This window comes from Carassius gibelio, chromosome A1 (assembly GCF_023724105.1).
Source record: "Carassius gibelio isolate Cgi1373 ecotype wild population from Czech Republic chromosome A1, carGib1.2-hapl.c, whole genome shotgun sequence".
Taxonomy (NCBI): Eukaryota; Metazoa; Chordata; class Actinopteri; order Cypriniformes; family Cyprinidae; genus Carassius; species Carassius gibelio.
Window position 1 is genome coordinate 36,500,004 of NC_068371.1, and position 11,047 is coordinate 36,511,050.

Consider the following 11,047-nt stretch of genomic DNA (forward strand, 5'->3'; position numbering starts at 1 on the left):
CTGCATTTTTTCCCAGAAAGGTGGCGTTAACCTTAACATTTTATTTTAAGGTTTAGCATCTGTAGACAGTCTAAAGCAAAAGAGTTGTAAAAATTCAAAAAAATCTTTTACAGCTTATGATTTGTAAAAAAAAAAAAAAGAAAAAATAAACATTTACACATTAATTAATAAATCAGTATATATAAAATTATTTAATTACCAAGAGTCATGTTTGTGATTTTTGTTCATGTAAGCTTTAAATTTTGGCCATTAAATCAAAGCATATTCGTTCTTCTATAACTGCTTTATCAGTTACTGCTTTATTTAATCAGAAACAGTCTTAATGGTATTTATGTAAGATATTTCACTTTTTTTTATTAAAATTAGGTCAACAGCGCCCCCTACAGATTAAAACACCTTACTGAGCAGGCGTAAGGACCTGGGGGGGGGGGGGGGGCTGTGTGTTGTTACTGTTTACACCATCATATACTGAAGGCATTTTTCTGTATGTGCTTTCACAATTAAATGCATCAATCCTATGGAATTACATTTGTTTCAATAATGATGAACGGAACTTTATAAAACTGAACATAACTTTGTAATTGAATTGAAACTATCAAAAATGTTACATTACAAAAGAAGAAAAACACAATGAAAATGTAAAAAATTAACTCAGTAGCTTTTGATGGACAGGAGCTCTCTGACCGAGAAGTACAGACATCACTCAGTGGCACGCATATTGGAAAGCTCTCGCACTGATTAAATGTAATGATAATTGATAATTGGTGATAATTGTCTCTACCGCAAAAAAGTTCTTTTTCACAGACAAAGTGAAAGACATTTATTTTAAGCTCATACACAGGTACTACCCTGTAAAGAAATTTATACAAATATTTAAATCTGAAATTGATCTTACATGCTCTTTTTGTTCGAGTTCTGAAGAAACCTTACACTTAATTTCGGTCATGTCACTACACTCAGAAACTTTGGGATGATATTGGTGTGTTTTGTCAAGTGTAAGATTTTGCCAGGCTTCTCAGTACATATGAAAAACAGTATATTTGGGTATCATTATATATTATAGATCAGTGCTCTGACCCCACAAACGAAAATAAAAGTTTTGTTATTAATTAAAAAAATATTCTAGACAAATTTCACATTCACAAATGCAAATACTAATAAGAAAGCTGTAAGGACTGTTAAATTTGATATCCTTGCATAATTTTGTTTAGATTTTGGCCCTCTTTTTATTCTTTATTTTTTTTACTATTATTATTGGCGGAAAAAAATAGGCTTTAGTAAATGCATGAAAACACATCCGGTGTTTCCCACAGACTTAGGCTGATGATTCACGCAATTTTTTGGGAATTCAGTGTTGATATTGTGGCAGGCCGCCACAGATAAATCAATGTTTTGGAAACACTGACATCTTTGTCAGGAGTTTTTGCTCAAATTTCTAAAACTTGTTTAAATAATTAAAACTATTTTTATATGGATATCTTAATTTTAAGATTACTTTCATGATACAAACTACACTATACAGGATGTTATATGTTTGTGTGTGTGCGCAACAAACACTGCACAATGAGCTTATTTGGCTACCGCTTTGCATATGAGATTAGATTAGATTCATCTTTATCGCCACTCCACAACTAAGATACAAGGCAACAAAATGCAGTTAGCATCTAACCATAAGTGCAATAAGCAGTAAGTACCGAATATACAAGGTCTACAACATGTACAATAACTATCTAGATAAGTATTATGGACATAATTTACAGATTTTAAATACTATTAGCATGATATACAGATAGATGTACTATGAACATACTATACAGATGGATTATGTAAAAGTGTATGTACACTATAGGCAGAACTATGAACATATTAATAATTTACACTATTGCAATGGACAGTAAAGTGCATAGAAAATATTTCAGTGTGCTAATGGATTATTCAGTGTTTCTGGATGAACAGACAGTAGTGCAAGTAATAACAAGTTCACTGTTTTTTGCTTGTTGTAAATAAATAAATAAATCAGTCAGATGTATCGATGAAGAGGGGTGAGGAGTCTGTGTGTATGATGTGGGGGGGGGGGGGGAGTGTTCATCAAGAAGACAGCTGTTCCTGAATCTTGTGGTCCTTGTCCGGAGGTCAGGACGTTAAACAGTCCATGGTCAGTCCTTGAGAATGCTACGAGCTCGACCCTGTGATGCGTTGGCCAGTTTTCACCACCCTCTGCAGTTCTTTGCAGTCAGCCACTGAGCAGTTCCCATACCAGACTGTGATGCAACTGGTCAGGATGCTCTCGATCGCACACCAGTAAAAGTTCACCACTATGGCTGAACACAGTTGGTTCCTCTTCAGTGTCCTGAGGAAGAAGAGGCGCTGGTGAGCCTTCCTGACCAGGCTGGAGGTGTTTGTGATCCAGGACAGGTCCTCTGGGATCGTGGTACCCAGGAACTTGAAGCTGGAGACACATTCAACAACCATCCCATTACGCTCCTTTGTTTTATTGGTGTTAAGGAGCAGGTTATTGTCAGCGCACCATGTGGCCAGGTGCTGTACCTCTTCCCTGTAAGCAGTCTCATCATTCTCACTGATGAGGCCAATCATCTCAAACAGCTGATACTCCTCACAAGGTAAATCCGCAAATGTGTCACGGAGCCATTCCTTATCAATTCTTGGATCATTTGCATCTGTGAAATAGTGCTCAAACTCGGCTCACAATGATTGCAGATCAGCTGGGAGAGAGAAGGCCCGGGTTCGTTCTTTCCCAAATGTCCAGAAAATGTTGGAAATGTCAAATGTGCCCTTTGGGACTTGCTGTCCCCACCATTGCAACTGGGCTTTGAATGCAGACACTTTGTCTGCCAATTTGTTGTCATTCTCGTCTGCAGTGACAAATTAGGTTCATTCAGCAGATTGAACATGTTAGAAAGGTACGCAAGTGTACCAATCCATTACTCGTCGCCCAGTGGATTATTTTGCATTGCTGGTCAAAGAACAACACTTTTCCAGAATATCATCATAATTTCAAATGAGATATTGAAAAGTAAAATTAACCAAAACATAAAGTGTCATATATTTTAGATACAATATTGTCTGTTTTTGCTATTTCAACAATGGAAATAGTTCCAGACAAAACCACGGCAGAACCGTTGTGTTTCTCAGAGCAACACTGTGGTGTTTGTTTCATTCCAGAATAGATCTGCCAGATTAATAATGGATTCAAGGTAATTGCAATTGCAGATCTCTTTGCAAAAAAAAAAAACACTGAGGACTACAGAATCAGGTTCAGAGAGTCAAATGTACTGCTTCAGTGCCAATGTTATACATGTTATTATATAAAACAGAATCCATGATTTTGGATATGGATAGTTGCTGCTCCTTTCTGCAAATGATAGAAAACATGTTATTCATTCAATCATTCAATCATTTATTCATTCACTCAGCATTTTCTTGGTGAAGGGTTAACAAACATATTTTTACAGTAAGTAAAAATTTACTTAAACATTTTCAAGTTAGTACTGTATAAATAAATAAATAAAATGTTTCCTCTCTTTGGACCTCTTTTAGACTATATTACTTTAAATATTCATATGCCTCATACAAAATATGTCATATAAATGCAAAATGTGTTTTCAAGAGGGAGGGTAGGTATTGCGATACATTTAAAACTATAAAAATAACTGCATAATCAGATAACATCTCACATTCAAAATGATTCTGCACTGTCATGGAGCTTGAATTTTCTATTAAAACGTGAATGATTAGATTGCACTTTACTGTTGTTCAGGTCACATTTGTTTTTTGTTGTTTGTTTGTTTTTTGCATCATTAATTTTACAACAATTTTACAACAAGTCAATAATCAAGGTTTGAAACATGCATCAGACTTAAAAAGTCTATCCTTTTGAGAAAGTTAAGCAAAATAATGTTGTGATTATTGTGATGGGTTGCATTGAGCTGAGGCAAAACCTAATTATCAATTATTAGCAGCTGCCAATGTGGGCTAAAACAAACAATGATAGGAAATTAAATACGAGGCATTGTGTAGAAGGTTTTTTAAAATACACTACAAAGGAACTGGACCTGTGACCTATTTTCATTTATATATTTGTATATGAATTTGAATTTGTGGGTTCCTTATCAGGATGATTTACAAATAAAGCATCTCTGTAAACGTCTAAACATGCAATATTGTCTCAGTAAATCAGTCATTTGCGTCAGTGAGGATCACTGTATTTCAGCTCACATCAGGTAATTTCTATTTGCTCATAGTCTTCTTCATCAGTCTCTGTAAATTATGACAACTGGTTGAAACTGAAATACACGCCTACCCTTATATTATCAATGCACTCTACGATTACGCTTGAGAATACTGTAAAATGTTGTAAATAAATTACAAATTTCAGTCTTTCTGCTTCAAACTGTCATGCATGATTCAATGTGTTTTTTGATAATTCTTTGTAAATTTTGTGAAGGCTGCTGGCAATTTCTGAGTGAAATTTTTTTCTACAGCAAAGTTTGTAGTGCCCTTGGATTTTTTTTATATTTGTTTTAATTTTTTGAGATTATAAAATGATTTGTTTATAATCTGTTTAGGCCTACTGTGTTTTTGGATTATTTTTTTATTCCGTATTTTTTTCCGTATTTGTCAACTTTTTCATCTTTTTAACCCATGAAAGTTTAAAACTTTCCTCAATTGTAAATGTATAAATTCAATGGTATTTTCAATGCATGTTTGAAACAAAGAGAAAATAAACAGAAGTCATGCATCGGTTGAAAATTTGTTTATTCCTCCCGAACAGTAAAGAAAACACAGATTTTTGGATAAAGAGAAATACACCAGACAAAATTGTCAATGGCTCCCTCTCTTCATAAAGGTGATTTTTCTTGTCATGATTAGCATGTTAAGACTAGTTTACAGTGTCCTTATGAACTGCTTTTACATGATGAATGTAGTTATTTAAGATTCAAAATAAATTGTTTTATTTGTTGTTTCATTTTATGTTATGACAGGTCTTATAAGAGCACTGACTATCATATCTTTTATGCCGTGTAAGTATAAACCTTTTTTCTGTGTTTTCTTTTTTTTTTTTTTTTGCTTTTGTGCCTTCTCACTGATGTAATGACTGGTTTCACTTTACATAACTTCATGCAGGTTGATCAATCCCACAAACATACATATGCCGACACAATCCTGTTTGGAAGTAGTTCATTAGTGTGTGTTACATGTTTGATTTGCATGTTTGTTAAAGCACCTGAAAGTGTTTGGTTTTAAGATTTCAGTTTCAGTTTGTTAGGCAGTTGAATTATTTTACTGTGCCCTTTGTAATTTGCTGATTAACTGATTCATTTATTTATTTTTAATAGTCATTTTTTAAGTGTCTTAGCATTTAACTTAGTGTTTACAACTGTCACACCAGAGATGACTACAACAGGCATTATATTGCACGGTCTTGATATGTTGACTGTAATTTTGCCTTGATGTGTCTGGAACTTTAAAGGGGGGGTGAAATGCTCGTTTTCACTCAATATCCTGTTAATCTTGAGTACCTATAGAGTAGTACTGCATCCTCCATATCTCCAAAAAGTCTTTAGTTTTATTATATTCATAAGAGAAAGATAGTCTGTACCGATTTTTTTCGGAAAAAACACGATGGCTGGAGGCGTGACATGTAGGCTTTTGCGTTGAGAGCATGTGGAAGCTGTGACATTACCGTGAGGGGAAAACCTACCAAAGCAAACCATGGCTAACAGTCAGATTCAGCGTATATTTATGATCCAGAATCAGATCCAGAGACTGAAATTTAACAAGAGCAGCAGCAGCAACGACTACAGCAGGACGTCTCTGTATGCTATGTAAGTTATTGAAACTGTATATATTTGCTTAGCGGTTTCGGAAAATGACAAAGTTCCAAAGGTTTTTTTTTTTTTTTTTTTTTAAAGGTTTACATGTGGGAAGTGCAGTTTGATGCCAACTGAGGCAGAAAACGTTTGCTGCCAAGAAATATAACCGGTTATACTTATATCTTGAAATGCATTATGTGGCCAGCTAAACAAATGTATTTAAATACACACACACCATACATTGCATGTTGTTTACTTGATGTGCTTATGCACCGATAGCTAAGTTAACACAGAGATATTTGAAGCAGTTTTACTCACCGCCTGCGGTTCCAACACACGATCGTGACCCTTTTTCATTGGGACTGCATTATCCTTAAGAAATAAACGATACGCAAATCCGGCGGCAAACTGGACCTTGTTTGTAAAACGAGCATCTTCGAAATGGAAACAAACAAAAACACTTGCACAACTCCGTTGATGCTCTGTAAAAATAAACTCCATCCACTGGTCCCTTAATGCTGTTTCTCTTTTGGTAATCTGTGCAGGGTTGTCTTGCCCTGGCAACCAAAAACACACTTCTTTTGTGACTTGCGACGCTCTCTCTCTGATCAGTGAATGTCTGTACTCTCAGTGCTCTGCTATACGGGAGCGCCCGCTCTTCCGGCAGAAGAGCGCGCACTTAGGACCCATATAAGGAAATTTCGCTCCATCTAACGTCACACAGACCCATACTCGAAAAAAACTTTCCGAAACTTGTGACAAACCGGAACGTACAACTTCATTTTTGAAACTTTGTCCATGTTTAGCATGGGAATCCAACTCTTTAACAGTGTAAAAAACTCAGTATGCATGAAATAGCATTCCACCCCCCCACCCCCCTTTTAATTTGAACTGAACAATTGCGATAGCAAGTTTTATATTACTTCTGCTCTCAGAGAATTGGAGTTGGACCTGTATTAGATTTTATATCTTGGTAAATCAACAAGTTTCTGTTGATTCTATTAATACTGTCTATTTTCTGAAGGATTGACTACTATATGTTAACGGCTGCTAGTAATGTTAATTTGTATAACTCAGTTCTGCCCACCTTTTATAATGTAAAAATTTTGCTAATGTTAAATAAAAAGAGATAGAAAGGTCTTCAGCTGAACGTTTTTCAGATATATGTTAATTTCTTAAAAAGTTTATTTTTTTTATTTTTTTTATTTTTTATAACAGTTAATCTGTCTGACCCATGCAACAACTACATTGAGCTGAATGATTCATGGAGAGCCACCACTTATAATGATACATCAGTCTTAAAGTGTGACGCCTCAGTCACCTGGAGCGGCTGGTATCGTCTCTTCATTAACGGTGTGAGCGCTCACATCCCAGACACGTGTGTTGATGTCTACAGATGTAGCACCCATGTTCCCCTGTGGATACCTGCTGGACACCCAAGAATTGAGGATGGAGTCGTCACTCGAGATGTCTGTGGTCACTGGGACAATTACTGCTGCTATTACGGGTCTTTTCCCATTAAAGTCAAAGCCTGTCCAGGAAATTATTACGTCTATGAGCTGGTTAGTCCAACTAAATGCACTGCAGCATACTGTGCAGGTAATTATATTTACATGAGCTCTTTCTACACGTTCATGATCTTTCTTTCACTGTCCATTAATCACTATTTTAATTTTCTTTACTTAATTTTTTTATTATTATATATTTTTTGTATTTATTCATTTAAACTTTCAGATGTTAGCGTCATTAACACCAGCTCTACAGCCGTCACAGCAGTGACTAACTCAACTGGTAATGTAACTGTGACTCATTTTCTGGCCTGATGCAGATTTGTACCTGTGAATGAATGTGTGAGTGAGTGAGAGTGTCAGTGTCAGTAGGTGAAGACTTTAAAGGAAGTTAAGGCCTTACTTTATCTCCAAACCACCATCTCTGACTGCACATAAACGCTGTGTGATATGATCATTTTGCAATAAGTAAATACAGGACAGGTGTTAAAACACTGATATTCACTAGGTCAGTATGATTTATTTGCACAGAAACGGAAAACAGAAAAAGATATAAATATATATATTGGGGCACACCTCTTAATTATTGAATTAAGGTGTTTCAATCAGACCTATTGCCACTGGTGTATATTTAGAGTGAGGATCTATGCACACTCTAATGGCTAATAATACCCACAATCCAATGCGCTTTGGTGAAGGATTCGGTTCAGAACTACAAACACAATTAAAAATCGTTTTAGAAAAATCTTACAAACATGGCAGATGTGCACGACCAACCAAGGTTTAGATAAAGGGGTTTGTATTACTAATAATCAACATTCAGCCTGGTATATACACATATACATATATACACACACATATATATATATATATATATATACTTTTTTTTCTGTTATATTTCATATGCAACAATAATGTACACTTTTATAGACATCCAATATGGTAGGTAGGAAGTCAAATTAAACTACATGTGGAGGATGTAAATTGTGGCAAGATGATTGACAAAATGACTTCCTCACCAAAAGAGGACATACTTTAAGGGTGTAGTATAAGTAGACACATTGCGTCGCAGCAATAGTGATGGGCAAATGAAGACTGATGAAGCACATAAAAAGTGAAAGCTCTCTATTATGGCTGTGAATCTTTGGCAAGGCAGCGATTAAATTCGATTAGGATTCATAGGTTTTCGATTCGATTCAAGAACGATTTTTGCAAATTTAGAACGATTCAATTCGATTCACAATTAAATTCGATTCGATTCGATTATAACGATTCAATTCTGCATTCTTTAAGTGCATTCACGGGATTATTTAAATGCTTCTACTAAATTCTTTAAATGCTTAGTCAGGGGGCAAATTACAGTAGCATTTATGGTTAGAGAACCATGGGTACCATAGGTTGTCCATTGTTAAATGCTAGTTTAATGATGCGACATGGGATACGTAAAAATGTATGTAAGCCAAGTTTTAAAAAAATATCTTAAAGAGTATTCTGTATAAGCTAACATTTTGTCACACCAGGGGCGTAGCCATAATTTCAGAAGTGACAGAAATGTCAAATACACTCATTTTATGTATGTAGCCTATATAATAATAATAATAATAATAATAATAATAATAATAACAATAATTATAATAATTATTATTATTATTATAATTATTATCTTTTCTTTTTTTTACAAGGAATTATCTTCTTTTTTAATTACTTTTAATTAGATGTAATAAATCAAATACACTGCTGGACAATAATCAATCATTTGTTATCGATATTTTTTCCTAATGGCAATTTTATGATTGTTTTATATATTAGGCTACATTTAATTAGAAATTATTTAAATTTTCTGCACAGAATAAGGTACACAGCAAAATCTCCAGTGTAAATTTAACACTCTGAGTGTGGACTCATATAAACACTAAAGCAGTGTTAAAAGTAACACTGAAGCAGAGTTGAAGTTAATGAGATAATTAAGAAGTTAATTGAGTTATGATTAAGCATTATTGAAGACACCTGATGTTAAGAAGCAGAATCACCAACCGAGAAAATCACAATTTGTCACCATTATAGTGATCAGTGTTTGCTTTAGTTGGGATCTTGACCCTTACTTTAGACTTTGTGTTGCTGTGGTAACTGAATTATAAAATACAGACCAGAGCAAAGGCAATCATGTGTGCTATTGATTGTGGTTTGAGCTAATTGTCATGGAGTGACTTGAACACTGTAAGCAACACAGCATTTTTTTAATAATATGACGTTTTTAAAAGTTAGTTCTACATAAAAAAAAAAAAAATCATTAGTTTAGACACATAGACGTCAAGAATCAGTGTGAGCATCACAACGATGGTGACCATCAAAAAGCATGTTGTAGCCAATAAAAACTCATCCATGGCTCCCATCATGCATTGCGGCATGAATAAATTGATAAAGTGAATTTTTAGAAATTTTAGTTCGTTAGAAAGAAATTAAGTAACCAAAAGACTGTGAGCAGCCACCACACATTACATAGAGCAGTGCTTCCCAATCATGGTCCTGAAAAAACCCCAGTGCTGCACATTTTAGATGTCTCCCTATTCAAGCACACCTGATGCAACTCATTAGTGAAGACTCCAAGTACTGGTGGTGAGATGAGGCATCATGAAAAAGGGTTAATTTCTGGAGGCTTCATTTGCTCAGAAAATACCACCTGGTGGCCAAAGAGTGCAAAAAAAACAGATATATTACAGGCAGAGGTGTAAAGTCCAGGGGTCAGAAAGTACAGTTCCTGCCTTTTGTTTATTCCACCCATGAACTCAGCAGCTGATTTCATCAGAGGAACCAAGTAATTCCTTCCAAGCCACAATCGAGTCTTGAGTCAAATCTCAAGTCTTCAAAGAGTTAAAGTTAATGAGATAATTATAGCTGCAGTCTGTAACTTTTGACTCTCTAGCGGTTAATAAACAGAACTGCTTGCGTCTTGCGGAAGAACATTGTAGCCGGAACTACTTCTCTCTGTTTATGTCTATGAAGAATCACAAAGGTACTGGGTTACTCCGCCACGGTACCCCCGAAGCAATCTAAAATAGTCCGAATATAAACACTTATTATAGGTGCACCCTAGTGATTCAGGACAAGCTAAAAACACGGTCTGGAAAATGGATTCATGGTGTACTCGCTTATAATATAAATTTTTCTACATTTTGAACACAAACAAAGTGACGGACCGCACCTCTGATTGGTTGTTTTCTTACTGGAGCGATGGATTTCTGTAAATGGCAATAGGACACTGGGAGGAGCCAGAGGAGCTTGATTTTTTCACAGATTATCTGTCTCATATTCTACTGTCAGGAAATAATGACAGGTTTAATAAATATGTAAAAAAATATATTTTTACAAAAGTTACCTACTGCAGCTCTAAGTGACTAATTAAATGTTGATTTTGCAGTAGTGATAAACATCTGCTGTTATTGAGTATTACAGAGGATCGGATGATTTATTGGTTAAAATAATGCCACCGTCATGGAGATCAGTGTTTGCTTCAGAGGGGCTCTTGACCCTTTTAACAACTCAAATTAATTAGCTTTTAAGCAATTGCAGCTGTGTTACATAGTAATTATTAACACATTGCTGAACTAAAAGCTTTAGATAGCAAATATAAATACAATTTTTGCTTATCAAACATTGAAATGAATGTCATGAAGTTTACTTTGGTTTGTTACCTGATATTCAGCT